Source organism: Phocoena phocoena, chromosome 20, assembly GCF_963924675.1.
Source record: "Phocoena phocoena chromosome 20, mPhoPho1.1, whole genome shotgun sequence".
NCBI classification, from domain to species: domain Eukaryota; kingdom Metazoa; phylum Chordata; class Mammalia; order Artiodactyla; family Phocoenidae; genus Phocoena; species Phocoena phocoena.
This window is the reverse complement of record NC_089238.1, coordinates 9,932,460-9,948,133: the sequence shown is the minus strand read 5'-3', so window position 1 is coordinate 9,948,133 and position 15,674 is coordinate 9,932,460. Positions and strand designations below refer to the sequence as shown.

Genomic DNA, 15,674 nt, shown 5'->3' with positions numbered 1-15,674 from the left:
AGATATTCAGTCTTGGCCTTAAGAAAAGTCACTGCGTGCCTCCTTTTCCTCTCCCCCCGAAAAAAGGGAAGCAGACCATTGTCAGTCGTTCAGGAGCAGAGGAACTTTGGAGCCTGGCTCTAGGAGGGTGTTTGTTTTTTTTTTTCCCCTGAGGAAGCATTGGGGAATTGGGGTTGCCAGTCAGTTGAAGGTGAGAGCATTGAAGAAGTTTGGTGGCTTGAGGTGTGGGGGGAGAGAGCAAGTCCATGGGCTATATGTCCTCCGGAGAAGGTCGGCTCAGTGTTGAAACTGAAAGGGCAGTTGGAAGAGTGTGTTTTATCCATAGGGCTGGGAAGGTGGAAAGTTGCTTCAGGGGTGGATTGGCAGCGTTGAGTCCTGGCCAGGTCTGGCAGTCTTGCTGGGATGGAGCCCGCAAAGAGAGGGATCAGCCTGGCCCCGGCTCTACAGAAGTTGGTCTGTTGGCCCTGGGGAGAGAGGAGGAACTGTTGCTAGTCTGTGGGCAGTGGAGGAATTGGTGGCTTTGATGTGAGAGTGGGAGACGTGGGAACTGGAAGCTGAACACACGGGGAACCACCATAAATGCCATCTTGGCCATTAATTGTTAAAGACACGGTGGTTAATTTAAAATTCTTGGCCTTGGGAGCCAGCCCAGTCCCTGGGCTCTTGGCCCCAGGAATAGGCGGGCACTTTTGGGTTGGAGGGCTTGGGGGACTGGGGCTGGAAGGGAAGAGTTGGAATGGGCCTCGGCTACAGCATGATATCCAGTCCAGGGAGCTCAGCAGGAAGCGGGAAAGACCTGGAGAGGCCGAGCAGGATGGTGATGAGACGGCGCTCCAGTTCAGTCCTGACTCCCATGTACCCGAAGCATAACCTCAGGCTGGGTACCTAACTCCTCGGAGCCTCTGTTTCCCATCTGTAAGTGGGTGAGAATACTACGTCACAGGGTTTCAGAGAGGACTAAGATTGTGTGTGCAAAGTGATTGGCCAGGGTGAGCCTTCATAAAGTCGCAGGGATTGTTGGTCATTTTAGGGGAGATGCTAGGTGCTACTGGTCACTTTAGGGGCCAGCCTAGAGGAGTTGGTTCACGGAGCTGGGACCTGGATGTTTCCACTTCACAGGCTTCCAGGAGAGGGTCAGAACGGTGGTCCATTTGTGGGCTCGGGGCAAGGGGAAGGGAAGGTGTTCCGTTTGTGGACTTTAGCGTAGTTGGAGATTCTGGCGCGGGGAGGGGTTGGGAGTGGGGGAAAGTTTCTGGTCTGCAGGTTCCCAGAAGGGGAACAGCTGTGTGTTACCAGCTGTTGGGCTTTGGGGAAGCCATTTTTCCTCTCTGAGCCTCCTGTTTCTTTCTCTGCAAATGGAGGTGCTAATTTCTACTGTGGAGTAGTTGCGAGGATTAAATGAGACAGTCCTTGTAAGTTCCCGCCACATAAATGGCAGCTGCTGTTATCCAGGCAGATTCAGTCCGGTTTTGTTTTTGTTGTTGTTTTTTCTCTTGTGGGCAGTTGTGGAGATGCAGTGAAGGAGTTTGGAGGGGGGAACCCCCAGGGGGGAGGGAAGAATGTCGAGAAAGAGGGTCAATTGGCGTCTGGCTGGGAGGGGTTGAGAGGATGAGGATGGTCACTGACTGGTCTGCCGCGCCCCCCCCCCCCCCCCCGCTGGTAAGGGGTGGAGGTGGTGATAGCTCACGGGCTGGGGGAGTCTCTCATTCCTGGAAGTTTAGGGAGGGGCGGCAAGGATGGGTGTGGACTCACACTCTGGAGGATCAGTGGGTCTGAGGTGGAGAGGTGATGACATGGAGAAATGGATCGATTTTTTCAGCTAGGAGAGTTGGTCCGTCTGGGCCGGGGAGAGGGGTTGCAACTGACCTGACAGGGAAGGAGTTGGGGGATCTTGGGCCCCAGGCAGAGGAGGGGTCGTTGGTGAAGTTGGTGAGTTTGGATGGTGGGATTTGGCGGGCCTGGCAGTGCCTGAGGAGGACAGTGGAGGGGTGGGCTGGCCTGGGACTGAGGGAGGTGGAGGCTCGCCCCCCAGGCCGTGGCATGTCGGGCCAAGGGACTGCCTAGTTGAGAGAGCCAAGGATCTTAGCTGGGGGCTTCAGGGAGGAGCCGGCCAGACTTGGAGGAGGGGCAGGAGATCTGTTGGAGTTGGTCTGTAAACTGTGGGAAAGCACAGGGGGTGTCATTTGAGCTGTGGCCCTAGTGGGAAGCGTGAGGAAGGAGTCATTCTGGGGCCTGCTGTGGTGACACGACCCCAAGGCCAAGGGTGAGGGAGGAGTTGGCGGATCTGAATTGGAAGAGAGGTCCTTCAGAAGCTGTTCTCCATCGCAGAGTTGGAGAGGTTGCCTGGGCCAGGAGGTGCAGGAGCTGGGAGCTGGGAGCAAGCAGCCACTAGAGGAATTGGGGGCCCCAGCACAGGGTGCCCTTTCAGCAGGGCCTTGCCCTGGGAGGAGAGCTTAGCTAGGCCCTGACACAGCCTCTGACTGGGGTGGAGGAGGGCTGGGACTGAGACTAGGTGGTGGCCCAGCTGGGTGGGAGCCCTGGGGGTGTCTGCCTAAGGCAAGAGCCCCATCAGGCCCTGTCAGAGGTCACGTGTTGGGGGATTCCTGGAGAGCAGACATCTGAAGGAGGGAGATGGTGATGGTGCAGGAGGGTCTCAGGCCTACAGAGGGTCAACCCAGCCCAGCACTCAGAAGGGCCTTCCCTGGCTCCCATGTCACATGGTGTCCCCGCCTGCCCCCAGTGCCAGGGGCCTGCTTATTTTCTCATTGTACTAAAGGCCATCTCCTGTTACCATGCACGTTTATTTCGTTTCGGTGGTCTCTTTCCCCCGCTGGAATCGGGGAATAGACACTGTCTGTCCTTGTTTCTACCCAGCCCCTCGAAAGACACAGCAGTTATCGTGGTTGAATGAAAGCCAGGGGCGTGTGTGCAACCGTTTTGGAAGGGGTGAGGCCAGGCCATACTTGGGGTCCCTCTAGCCAGGGTGCGCCTCCAGGCCAGCCCTGGCCGCAGCATGTGCTGTGGCTCCAGCAAGGCACTTATTCTTGCTGAGCTTGTCTGTCTCCTCATCTGTGAAATTGTGATCCCTGCCCTGCTGACCACCCAGGATATCTGAATGGAGGGCATGGACCTGGTGGGGCAGGGTCTCTGTGGCAAGCCGGTTGCGAGTGGAAGGGACGTGAAGCTGGGGAGGAGGCTGCCTCAGTACTGCCAGGCTGGGCACAGGGTGCGCTCCACTCTCCCTGTGGGGGGTGGAAGTGGATGCCGGTGGAGGAGGGGCTGGCCTGGTGCACGCCCCCGCCCCCCAGTCCCGTGGCAGCAGGCCCTGCGTTCCCAGCTCCTCTGAGGACCAGGGCCGGTTGTGTACCAGGAACTCTTCAGACCAAACTGCAAGAATGACCTGAGGCTCAGCTGTCTCCCCAGTCCCAGCTGAACGCCGTGTGGGGAGGAGACATGGGGTTTGCGAGGCAGGCATCGGGAGAGCACATGACACCGGCTGCGGTCTGGGAGGCTGTCTCCCCTCCCTCCAGTCCTGCCCGTGACTCATTCCCTGCTCCCTGACCTCCAGCCTGCGGAGTCTGTCCTGGAGTGGGGGTAGGGGAGTTGTGCCCACCAGGAAGTTCTTCATGTGAAGTGGAGGTGTCTGCAAGGTGCAGGGGGCCGGAACGTGCCCACCTCTAGCCGCCCAAGCTTCGAGGCTGGGGTGGTGGGGGGAGGGGTGGTGGGGACAGTGGCCATGATTTTTTTTTTTTAACATCTTTATTGGAGTATAATTGCTTTACAGTGGTGTGTTAGTTTCTGCTTTATAACAAAGTGAAACAGCTATATGTACACAGGCCATGATGTTCTTAAATGACGATCAGAGAGGATGGAAATAAATGCCTTACTGTTTGTTCTCACTGAAACCCGTGCTGCAAATTTAGTCCTTGAAACTGGTTGGACTGGTGAGAAGGTACCTGTCAGTGGTGGGAAGAGGCTCTCTTACTAGTTAATGGCTCGTTTTAGCCTAAGTGGTGGGTGGTCTTGCTGGGGCGGAGGGAGTGGGGTCTTGGGGGGGCGGCTTTGATGCTTTCGCCCAGATTTCCATGTGGGCCCAACCTCACCTCCTACTGCCGGTGTTGGCACGTAGACTCTGCCGTGTGATTTTGGGCAATTGTTCTCTCTGCCTGTGATTTTTCTCTCTATAAAATACAGCTGACATTAGTACCTCCTCACAGGGCAGTGAGGATTAAGTGAGATAACAGCGTCAACAGCAAGCACTCGGTGGGTGTCCCCCTCGTTTTTCCGGTCGTTGCCAGCCTCCCCCCCCCGCCCCCCCCACACCCTCAGTGCATTACTGTCTCCCCTAGCGTCTCCCTCGTCAGAACCCTGCTGTCTGTCCTTCAGAGGCCTACTCCTCGGAGATGAGTGCCCCGACGTCCCTGACAGGGATGATCCTGTCCGTTACAAGCTGGGTGACTCTGGGCAAGTTGCCCGGTCTCTCTGAGCTGAAACTCAATCAGCCTGTCTCGGCCCTCCCCCAGCCTGAGAGGCAGCAGGGGCACCAAGAGTCGAGCTCAAAGCATTAGCTGCAGCCTCTCAGCCTCTGGCCGTGACTGTCGACAAGTTACGGCTGCCCCCTGAGCCCCTCCCCTCTGTAGAATGGCCCGGCTCCCCGGCCCTCTGCCCCGTGGGGACCCGACTGTGTGGACGGGCCTGTGTGGGGAGCGCCTGCTTCGCCAGGCTGGGCCCTCTGCGCCCTGGGGCTCAGGTGGGCCACCCTCCTTCCTACACCCGCTGCGCTTTATTTGTGTTTCCCTCTTCAAGGGCGAAGACCACGAGAGTCACCTCTGTGACCTCTGCCTGGCGCCCAGGAGGGCTCGGGGCACCAGCCGGGGCGATGGGTGGCAGGAGAGTGAGGCTTTCCGTCGGATCTCATGTGCCGCCGTGGCATTTGGGAGAAAGCTTCTGGGAGGACTTGATTGGCCTGTGCCCGGACGGGGCTCTCCCTCAGCGCCCCGAGGAGGAGCTCTCGGGCCCCGTGGGGTCCCCTCACCGCGGGCGCTCGGCACACGGTCATCCGGGGGGTCGTCTGCGGTGTGAGCGCGTGTTACTGGGAGCCAGGCGCTCCGGGCTGAACTGGCCGTGACTGAGGCAGCTTCTGGGAACGGAGGCCAGGAATCTCTGTTTCTAGAAAGCTCCCCTGACGGCCAGGTTTGGCTGTCCTTCTGCTGAGGGCCCTTGATGCAGCTCAGCCACTCAGCACTCAGTCCCAGGGCTGCCTTCCAGACCTCAGTTCGGGGGTTGGCCGGGATCGGCCTTCTGGACTTGTTTTAGAGCGAATTGAAGTGTCGGACTTGCGGGAACTGCAGAAATGGGATTTGGGCGGGCAGCCTGCTGCGGTCGAGCATAGAGGGGCCCAGGCCGAAGTCCCTGCTCTGCAGGTGACCCTAGCAGTCACCGCTCACTGCTCCCACGTGCCCATTGCTGGGTTGAGTCTGTATCTCTGTTACATCTCCCAGCTGCCCGGGAGGTAGGTGCTATTCTTTCTGGTTTGTAGATGAGGAAATAGAAGCACAGAGAGGCGAGGTCACTTGCCTGAGGTCGTCACGAAGCTGGGCAGCGGGGAGCTGGGATTCAAACCCAGGCAGTCTGGCTGCGGGGCCTGCGCTCTTGGTCCCTGTGTCCCAGCTGTGTGCGCTTCGGCAAGTTGCTGCATCCAGTTCTGCGTGCTGTATAGTTTCTTCATCCTGAACCCATAACCGTCTGTAAGACAGAGATGACGATTCCAGCGTCGCCGGGTAGTGGAGGGATGAGAAGCACACTGAGTGAAGGGCCCAGCTGGCTGGCACTCAGAAGGGGCTCGCCGTCCTTCTTGGACAGCTTCGGAGGCCTGGGAGGTTCACGCAGCTTCCCTGTCCTCCCCATCGGGTCCTTATCCTGACCCTTGGCCCAAGTTCCTCGCGTGCTACACGGTGTCGGTACATGGTAGGTGCTCAGTACATCCCGGCCGAAAGCGTGAGCGGCCTCTCATTTAGAGAATGCGAGTGTTAAGGGTCTGGGAAGAAGACAGGCGTGGCCCCGCCTCCGTGGAGGTCACAGTTGAGTGAGGGAGACCCACAGTAAACAGTTCTAATCAAACTGGGGTGCCCAGGACCCTGACTGGGAAGAGCTGAGGGCTGACGGGCAGGGCACAGGTGGCTTCTCGGAGGAAGGGCCATCTCAGGCCTGAAGAAATCACTGGAGTGAGCCACTTGAGGAGCAGTGGAAGTATGTGCAAAGGGTTGGAGGCAGAGAGAGCCAGCAAGGAGCATCTGGGAAGAGAAGAAAGCTGATCTTACTGGAGTCGGAAGTCTGGAGTTGGCAGCAGGAGGGTCGGAGGTGAGACTGGAGAAGGCTGGGGGGGACCACCCAGGTGGGGCCTTGTAGGCTGTGTTAGCCTGAGGGTGGGGGGGAGCCAGCAGACGGGGCATGCCTGCTGTTTTTAACAGAACCTTCTGGGAGTGTGGCGTGAAGAGGGTGAGACTGAGGCTGGGGACCAGGGAGGTAGCCATGGGCCACGAGCCTGTAGGCTCTTGGCTCCATGTGGCCCTGCACTGGCCAGTAGCTGACGTTTTTTTTTTTTAATAGATTTAATTAATTAATTAATTAATTTATTTTTGGCTGCATTGGGTCTTCGTTGCTGCGCGCGGGCTTTCCCTAGTTGCGGCGAGCGGGGAGTACTTTTAGTTGCGGTGCGCGGGCTTCTCATTGCGGTGGTTTCTCTTGTTGCGGAGCACGGGCTCTAAGTGTGCGGGCTTCAGTAGTTTTGGGTCGTGGGCTCTAGAGCGCAGGCTCAGTAGTTGTGGCACGCGGGCTTCATTGCTCCGCGGCATGTGGGGTCTTCCCGGACCGGGGCTCGAACCTGTGTCCCCTGCATTGGCAGGTGGATTCTTAACCACGGCGCCACCAGGGAAGCCCCTAGTAGCTGACATTTGACTTCTTGATTTATTCGCCAGATTTATCTGAACCTCCCCCTCCCCCAGAAGGTTTTGCCATTGCAGTGTTCTCCCTAACACTTCCAAGGTGACAGTTTCCCCCATCCGTTCTCTCCTTGGGTCTCTGAGCTCCAGCCCCCCCGCCCCCCGTTAGTTCCTCCTGCCCTTGGGTGAGGTGGTGGGCAGTGGCCGCTGTGCACTTGGGTGCTCACACTACCTCCCCCCTGTGACCTCAGCAACTGGCTTCACCTGTAAAATCCCCTTAGGTCCCACACTTCCCGGATCCAGAAAGCTCTAAAATCTGACCCAGGCCCTGCTGGGAGTCTTATGTAATATTTCAATAGTAGGTATCCTATCACCTTTCTGAAAGCCAGGAAATTCTGAATTCTAGAATATGTGGTCCTAGAGTTTCCAGTAGGAGACCGTGGAGCCCCCAGTGGACCCCAGTCCCGTATCTGTGGAGCGGTAGTAACAGGAGAGGCGGCCTGGGGCTCGGGCTTTGGAGCGTGCTGGTGCCAGTCCAGCTCTGCCCTGAGGTGGTCGCCCAGCTTCTCTGCCTCAGTATCCCCATTTGTATGGGGATTGAGGATTAGATTATTTGGAACTTGGGGAGCGACTGGACCAGTAACCAGCTACTGCGGGCACTCAGTAAGGGCTTGTTAGAGTTGAATGGGGTCGTGTCCCTCGTGAGCCTGTCCGGACTCCCTGCTCCCTGAGAGCAGGCTGGCCGTCCGGTGACCCTGGGCTGGATGGGGTAGGCGAGCACTCTGCCAGCTGTGAAGGCAGCTGCAGGAATTCAGGCACGTCCCCAAACCTCCCTGTGTCACAATTTGCTCGTTCGTGAAGCTATGTTGGCAGACGAGGAGTCTATTTCAAAGGTTTCTGGCTCTCTGGGAGGAGCCAGGCCCGGGGTCTTCGCAGCCAGGAGCACACTCCAACTCCAGCAGATCTGGTGAGAATGCCCTGGGTCCTGGACGTCGCCGCTTCCCGGCTGCCACCGTCACTGCCCACCCTGGCCCCAGTGCTGCTCGTGTTAGGGCAGCCCCCTCTTCGGGGGGCTTTGCAGGCTAGAGCTGCAACAGGAGGCTGGGGTCTGGCGTTTTCAGTTGGTGTGGGAGAGATGGGGAGGGGGTCCCGTGTTCCAGGAAGGCGGTTCCGAGGCCAGGTGGCCACAGGATTGATTGGCAGCCATCATGCTTTGGTTGTTTCCCCCCCTGTTGGGAAGGCAGTTCCACGAAGACAGAGCCCATCTTGGTCTGGCTCCCCTCTGGGTCCACAGAACTTCTCGTGGTGCCTGGCGCTCCGCAGGCCCTCATGTGGATGCATCGGCGGTGGATGGAGGTACACAGTGGGCACTCTGTAAAGTTATTCTCACCCCCTGCCTTCCTTTCTGCAACTACTGTGGAGCCGTTGCCTCAGGGTGGGGGTGGCAGCTTGGAAGTGTCTGCTGGCAGCCTTTCGGCTCATGTCACTTGCCTGACACCCTCTCCCTTTCCAGCGGAAGCCTGGGGTGGGAGCCCTGTGGTCTGATTCTGCGGAGGCCTTGGATCCCAGCTGGGATGTCCTCCCTGGTCGGGTGGGCGGGCCCCTCTTGGAACCCGTTGGGGTCTGACTCGTGTGCCACCTTCACGCCCACCCCTCCGTCTCTCCACAGCCTTAGTCTCCTGCCAGCTGCCATCAGCAGTGTAGTGGGAGAGCCGCTCGTGTTCTGGGCAGCCCTCCCCTTTGTGCAAAGCAAAGCACCTTCCCAGCTGAACTCACTGGGTTCCTCAGAGCAACAGGGCTGGTGGGAGGGAGGAAGGGTGGGACTGCCGGAAGATGAAAGCAAACGCCAGGGAAGTGACCCTGCGGAGGGTCATGCTTTGGGATGGTGATGACGATGGTGGTGATCTAAGCTCTTCACAGCGGCCAGAAGGGAAAGCTGAGGCTCACGGGTGCCAAGGCCACACAGATAGTAAGGGGAGGAGCCGTGTTTGAACCAGAAGGCACAGGGCTCATCCTCTGCTCCCGAAAAGCCTCCAAGGGCTCCTTCGTCGCCACGCCCCTGAGCCTGGTGGGAGCCCTTCCCAAGCTGGTGTCTGTCCTCCTCTGTCCTGACCCAAGATCCTGGCTCCCCGTGCTCAGCCTTCCTGCACTGGCGCGCAGGTCGTCCCCACACAGAGTGCTGCTCTGCTCTTCCAGGTTCCCGTGACACCTCTTCACGCTGTTGTTATTTGTTTGGGTCCATCTCCCCTCACTGGACCCAGCAGCGCCGTGAGGGACGACATCTTGTCCGTCTGGCTCCCTGGAGGAGGCAAACCACAGAACACACCCAGGCACCACAGGGACTCTGAGCAAAGTGGGTCGCTAACGAGTGCCCCAGGCCAGCGCCTCGGGGCCCGAAAGAGAACAGGGGCTGAGGAAGATGTTCATTGGGTCATTTGTTCATGCATGCATTCATTCATTCCTTGCCTCCACCTCGCTCTGCTGTGAACCAGGTGGAGGAGTCCTGACTGCTCTCCCTGCCCTCTCGTGCCCCTTCTCCATTCCCGAAAAAGCGGACCTTGTTACTCCCCAGCTTCCACTCACACTAATGGCCCACTTACCCCCCACCGCCTTTCACACCCCATGCAGAATCCCTAAAACAGCTTAGGAGGCCGGTCCCCGCCGCCTTCGCTGACTACGACTGGGCTCTCCCTTCCCCATGTCCTCTCTGGGTTCAAGTGCGGTGGCTTCTTTTCAGTTCCTACATGCGAGGAGCTCCCCACATCCTGTCCTGGAAGGCCTGCCTTGCTGTCACGGCTCTAGCTTGTCCTTCAGGTACCAGCAAACCCTTCTTTCCTGGCGCACTAAATAGGTTCCCACCAGGAGGTGTCAGCGATCTGTTTGTCTGCAGGCCTGCGGATGTTCTCTCTTGCCCGCTTGACTGTAAGCATCCTGAAGGCAGGGGTGGGTTGGGTTTGGTGCCACTGTATCCCCTGGTGCCCACAGCACGTGGCACTGAGCCTGGCTCCGAGCGGGAGCTTGTATGGTAGGTGGAGAAGGAAGCGCAGTGGGATGCTGGGCCTCAGGTAGTAGATGGGCCCCGCCCTCACGTAGCCCAGGGCCAGAAAAGGAAGTCTGAAGAGAGGAGGAGGGCACCGAGCGCCCCTGCCGGATCTGCCAGACCCCCAAGCTAGCCAGCCCAGTGGAGTGCGGGAGTGCAGGTCTGGGGTTGCAGACCCACTTTTGCTGTGGGCTTGCTGTGGGTTGTAGGCCACGGCACTGCCCTTTCTGTGCAGCAAGGTGGTGTCTGAGGTCTTTTCCCACTGTGTGTGTTTCCCTGTCTCTGTCCATAGGTCGTCCTCACCGTTTAGGGAACTGAGTGCCAGGACCTCCTCCTCGTCATGGGGGGTCGGGGTGGTGCAAGAGAGCCCAGGTTTTGGTAACTTGGTGTGCCTTTCTACCTTTGTGGCGGGTGACCTGATCCCCTGCCCCACCAGCAACAAGGTGTGTCACAGGAGGAGGTGGAGGAGTCAGTGGTGTCCAGCCTCCGGCCCCCCAGCTCAGGCCTCCATCCTCTCTCCTTTTCCTCCATCTCCCTCCTTGTCCTGTAATCCCCTGTGTTCCTGGGGATCTTTGCTTCCTGACCCAGCTCTCCCTACTTTAATCACAGTGACTAGAAAGTGCTGCATTCCTGGGGTTGGGGCTCGGGGGGGTCTTCTTCCTGCTGGGCCTGGGCTCAGCCCTCGGGGTCTGAGCGTCCCTAGGCTTCCCTGCCTTATCTCTGTCTTCCCACTGGACTTTGAGCCCCAGGAGGGCAGGGCTGGGCTGTCTTGGCCACTGCTGTGTCCCCAGTGCAGCTCCGGGCGCAGAGCAGGTGCTCAGTGAGCGTTGTTCCATTAGGATAGAGTTGGGGTGTGGGTACTGGCAGAGCCCAGAGACGGAGCCCTCTGTGGAACCCTGCTTAGAGCTCCCACTCCTGACAGCAACCTGACCCTGTCTGCTCCTGGGGGAAGACCTCCCAGGCCGGTGAGCGCAGTGGGGGAGGCAGGGCCACCTGGCTTACTGTGCCACCACCAGCTGTTGGGTCCAAACGCCTGTGCTCACTGACCACCCAGCTGTGAGAATCCCGGGCTGGCACAGGCCCCTTCCCTGTTCCCAGCATCCAGGTTATCAGGTGTGGAGGGATAACCTCCTTGTTTTCTAAGTGAGGCAGCAGGCTGGAGAGGGATGGCCTGGCATTCAGGATGGCTTCTGCCGCTCTCGGCCACCTCTGTAGCTTTGAGGGGCGGAGTGACACGTCCTAGGGGTGGGCAAGTGAAGAGACCTGCCTTGTGAACCTGGGTTCCCCGCGCCGACTTGCTGTGTGACGTTATTATTAATAGAAAGTGTATGGGCTCTGGGGAAATGGAGATTCTCTCTCCAGCGCACTGTGTAGCTGAGCGAGCTTGTGCTGCGTGTGGCTCAGTTTTCTCCTCGCCCCCTTCCTGGAGCTGGTGAGGGGAGCTGGGGGAGAAGGGCATGCAGTCACCCTGGAAGCTCATACTACTTGATTCTTTTCTGACTTTAAAAGTAAGGTATGTTCACTGTAAAAAAGAAAAAAAAAAAGGAAGAGATGGAAAATCTAAAGGAGAAAATGAAAATCACTTCTTAATCTTACCATCTGGAATTTTTAAAAAAGCTCTCTTGAGATGTAATTCACGTACATTTCACCAGTGTAAAGGGAACAGTTCAGTTTTTCACAGAATTGTACATCTGTCATCACAGTCAATTTTAGAACATTTTCATTGCCCCCCAAAGAAACCCTGTACCCGGCAACGCCAGCGCCCCTCCCCCACCGCCTCAGGCCACCGCTGATCCGCTTTGTCTCCTTAGCTTCTGGACATTTCCTATACGTGCAGTCATGCAATACGTGGACTTCTGTGTCTGTCTTCTTTCACTGAGCTTCGTGTTCACAGAGTTCACCCACGTTGTGCATGTGTCTGTAGTTCATTCCTTGTTACTGCTGGAGAATGTTCTGTTGTATGGATATACCGCTCCCTTCATCCGTCGATGCCCATTTGGGTTGTTTCCACTTTCTGGCTGTCATGAATAATGCTGCTGTGGGCATTCACGTTCAGGTTTTTGCGTGGCCGCACACTTTCACGTTTCTAGGAGTGAAACTGCTTGGGCATCTGGTGACTCTAACCATTTGAGCAACTACCAGACCGTTTTCCCAAGCAACTGCCCCACTGATCGTTCCCCTCCATTGAATGAGGGTTCCGCTCCCTCCACGCCACGTCCTTGTCGTTAGCCACCCCAGAGGGTATGAAGTGGTGTCTCATTGTGGTTTGGATCTGCATTTCCCTGACAGCCGATGATGTGGAGCATCTTTTCACGCGCTTCTTGGGCGCTTGTATATCTCCTTGAGAGAAATGTCTATTCAGATCCTTTGCCCGTTTTAAAATTGGATCATTTGTCTTCTGGTTGAGCTGTGAGAGTTCTATATATATTCTAGATGCAAGACTGTTATCGGAAACGACATGCACCACATGTGCATGAATGTCGTCAGTGTGAAATGCCGGAGCACTTCCTTCCCATCTCTTTTCTTTGGCTCCATACACTGCCACAGATGCATAAAAATAAAACTGTCTGGAGCCTGTGTACACGGTTGAATGTCCTGCATTTTTGCTTCATTCTTCCATTTTTTACAAAGCATGATTAAAATCCATTGTCATCATCAGGCCGTTGCCATTTGTTCCAGCCATTTCCACGTTGCTGAGCTTTTAGGTCCTTTCCAGTTTTCAGCTGCATGAATAACGCAGTGACGTTCAGCCTTGTCCATAAATCTTTCTGTTCCTCACGGGTAGCTTTCTCGGAAGAAGTTCTTAGAAGGTGGTTTCACCAGGTCAGAGGGTAGGAACCTTTGAAGTCTCATATACTGTCTGTGCCCACACAGGACTGGAAGCCTTGAGGGACTTGATTGTATCTCTTGATTTTTTTTTTTTTTTTTGAAAGAATGAATAAATGAATAATACTTGCATTTGGGTGTCTTGATGCCAAGATGGTATTTTGTTTTAATGAGCATTCCTTTTTAAAAATTAATTAATCAATTAATTAGTTTTTGGCTGCATTGGGTCTTCGTTGCAGTGCGCAGGCTTCTCATCGTGGTGGCTTCTCTTGTTGCGGAGCACGGGCTCTAGGTGCACCAGCTTCAGTAGTTGTGGCGCACGGGCTTAGTTGCTCTGCGGCACGTGGGATCTTCCCGGACTGGTGCACGAACCCGTGTCCCCTGCATGGGCAGGCGGACTCCCAACCACTGAGCCACCAGGGAAGCCTTTAATGAGCATTCCTTAACTAGTAGTTAACCTGTTTATTGTTACCATGTTAGTTACATACTTCCCAGAGTTGCTTCCTCATGCCCTGTGCCCATTTCTGTTTTGGGACTTTTTGTAAGCTTCTATGTCTATTTCAGATATTGAGTGTTTGGAATTTCATTATGCAGATATATTTTTCCTCATTTATCATTTGCCTTGCTGGAAAGGTGGAGGCGGGGGAGCCTCCTTAAAAAGAATCACTTTCCCCTTTGCTCTTTCACTGGCTCTCCACAACAGAGAGCACAGAGGAGGAGGAAGCAGCCCAGGCCCTGGGGGCAGTGCAGTGTCGGGGGAGGGCGGGTTAGTGGCGGCCAGGCCCAGGCGAAGGGACAGCGGTTCCGGAGAGGTTCTCCTGTAAACACGACTGCAGCCACTGTTCGCTGAGCACCGGGCCGAGCAATCTGGTGCAGCTGATGGGGCCCCTCATTTTGTGACTCGGTGCCATCAGTCACTTGCTGAGGTCACGCTTCTTCACGGAAGGTGGCAGAGGCCAGGGCAGCCCGGGCCCTGGGCACATCCAGCCTGCCTCCGCTGCAGCCTTAACGAGTCCCCGGGAGCCTGTACCCCAGCTCCTCCAGCACGCACTTGCCAGGCCTCTGCACTGGCTCTTGCCTCTGCCTGGGAGGATCTCCACGACTTTCGTGCATCTGCTGACTGTCTTGTGCCTGCCTCCTCCAGTGTAAGCAACTTGGAGGGGACGTTCCAGCGCTGTGGTCACTGCCGCAGCCCTGGCATCTAGAACAGCGCCTGGCACAGAACAGGCACTCGAAAAATACAGGAAGGAATGAATGGGTTTCTGACTCTTACTGGTCTTTTAGGTCTCAGCATAAATGTTCCTCTCTCTTACAGGTCTTGCCCAGTCACTCCCTCCAACCTAAATGATCATCACTTCTGCTCGATAAGAGTGTTTTCTTTCTTATAATTTGTCATTTTTATCTGTGTGATTATTGGCCTTCCTAGTAATTACTCCCCAAGGGCAGGGACGCAGATCTGTTTTGCTCTCTGTTGTCTGCCCAGCCCAGATCGTTTGGTAAAGGATGAATGATACGTCCTTTAGTTCCCAGACATACCTCGTGAGGGTAAATGGTGTTACCTTTCATAGAGGAGGAAAGTCAGGTCGGGCAATGAGAAGTTCCAGGCACCCGGTGTCCATCCCTGGAGCCTTTGCTGGACGAGTGAACAGCTCACAGTTACTTGATTTTAAAATTCCAAACTCAAACTCCGCAGTGCCTCCGAGTCCAGCTGGCCATCTGGCGCTTCTGCCCGGAAGCCTGAGGTGGGCAGCCTGAAATAGCCGACCTGGTTCTGGCAGGGCTGGTTGTCCCCTGATGGGCACTGGCTTTCTCAGAGGTCCCCTTCCCCGAGCTTGGCCTGTCGAGCTTGGTACCCAGGACTTCAGTGGGGGGCAGTGATGAGAAGCAGGGAACCCCTGAGTGTCTTGCAGACCCTTTTCAAGCACCTCGATGCCCCCAGCCCCATGCTGGGTCCCTTGCCCGTTTGCCTTATTTGACCCTGACAGCGACCTTCAGTTCCCCAGAGGCGCCTCAGTTCTCTTTCCTCTGAGCCTTTGCACGTGCTGTTCCCTCCTCTGCAACACTCTTCTCCCTCCTCCTGCTTTTTTTTTTTTTTTTTGGCCACGCCAGGTAGCTTGCGGGATCTTAGTTCCCCAACCAGGGATCGAACCCATGCCCCCTGCCCTGGAAGCACGGCGTCCTAGCCATTGGACGGCCAGGGAAGTCCCTCCCTCTCTCTGCTTTTAAAATTACTGTTATTAAATTCTTTTCTTGGCATATGAACTGCATGTGTAACATACGCGTAGGTTCAAGTGTAGTATAATGAACACCTCCGAGCCTCCCAATCCACGGCTGAGAGCATTGCCGTTAACTTACCTCTGTCTCGGGGTGGGTGGGTGGGTGGAGCACAGAGCCCTGTGACTACTAGGATGCACACTGAATGTCACGCCTCTTTGTTATTTTTTTTAAGTTTCATCACCTGTGCGTGTATGCTGAAAAACAAGGTGTTTGGTTTAGCTTGTTTTTGAGTGTTATAAAAATGGCATTGTGTCGTGAGTGGACTCCTGGGGCTTGCCTTTCCTCTCAAAGTTAGTGTCCCAGTTCCATCCGTGTAGATGCCCTAGAGTTTTCCATCGTGTGACTGTGCCTTAGACTGCCCGTTGTGCCGTTGGTGGACCTTCGGGCTGTTTCTGGCTTTCAGTATTACAAACTGGTACAGCTGTGAACTTTCGTGTGCACGCCACCTGGGGTGTGAGCGAGAATTTCGCCAGAGGACAGACCTTGGAGTGGAATTGCTGGTTGTAGTTGGAGCTGGGCAGCGTTACGTGATCGTGCCCAACCCTCTCAATTGGATATTCCCTCCTTTACTTGGCTAACTCCTACTCATC

General features: G+C 56.2%; 1 protein-coding gene across 1 annotated transcript in view; it reads left to right on the top strand.

Annotated features, from left to right (window-relative positions):
* The window catches only part of PPP1R37 (protein phosphatase 1 regulatory subunit 37), a 41,977-nt gene that overhangs the window by 968 nt on the left and 25,335 nt on the right, over positions 1–15,674 (top strand). The window lies entirely within an intron of this gene.